The 717-nt window shown below is 67.6% G+C and overlaps 1 protein-coding gene across 2 annotated transcripts in view; it reads right to left on the bottom strand.

The window, feature by feature from the left end:
• CFAP77 (cilia and flagella associated protein 77) overlaps window positions 1–717 on the bottom strand; it is a 113,913-nt gene that overhangs the window by 976 nt on the left and 112,220 nt on the right. The gene's annotated exons all lie outside the window — the stretch shown is intronic.

A 717-nucleotide genomic window follows, 5' to 3' on the forward strand; every position in this document is an offset into this window, starting at 1 on the left:
GGCCAGGGGACAGAGGCAGGGCTTTCCCTTCTGTGCAGTCACTGCAGCGTGAAGGTGCGTCCCGGGTGCCGCGTGGTGACGGCTGGAGTCACTGCGGGGCCCAATAGCCAGCGCATCCTTCCCGGCGGCGTCCCCACCGTTAACCCCGTCCCCACCGTTAACCCCAACGAGCCGTCCTCTCCCAGGGCCTCCTGGCACTCACTCCCCTGGGGCTGGAGGCGGTGAGTCACAGGCCGCGCAGCAGCACCAGAACCAGAGTCCAGGGCCTGTCACCGCCCCTCAGGCCCACGGGAGGGAGACAGATCCAGGAGCCGGGCCCGGCAGTTCAATGTGGTCAATGGATCGCATTTCAGCCGAGCCCCTTCCCAGGGCCTGGAGGGCTGAGGGGGGGGTCCTCCCGTGTCCTGCACGCGTCCCATCGCCTCCAGGCGGGAGGACACCCCTGGAACGGGGTTCCTGTGGGGAGCCTGAGGGAGGCCGGGGAGAAGGGTGCAGGCTCGCTTGTTTGTTTGCCTTTTCCTCTCCCTCCTGCATTTATTCAGGGTCAAACGGGAGGGACCCCGCCCCTCCCCGAGCTTGAATCTGGAAGGAAGCACGCTGACGTGGGGGTGCAGGGAGAACAGAACGTCAGCCTCCGGAGCTGGGGCCTCTCTGGGGCAGACACTCAGGGGGCACTTCGGGCTGGAGGGTGAGCAGGGGCTGGGGGGCAGCGTGGCG

The sequence above is a fragment of the Myotis brandtii genome, unplaced genomic scaffold (assembly GCF_000412655.1).
Source record: "Myotis brandtii unplaced genomic scaffold, ASM41265v1 scaffold699, whole genome shotgun sequence".
NCBI lineage: Eukaryota > Metazoa > Chordata > Mammalia > Chiroptera > Vespertilionidae > Myotis > Myotis brandtii.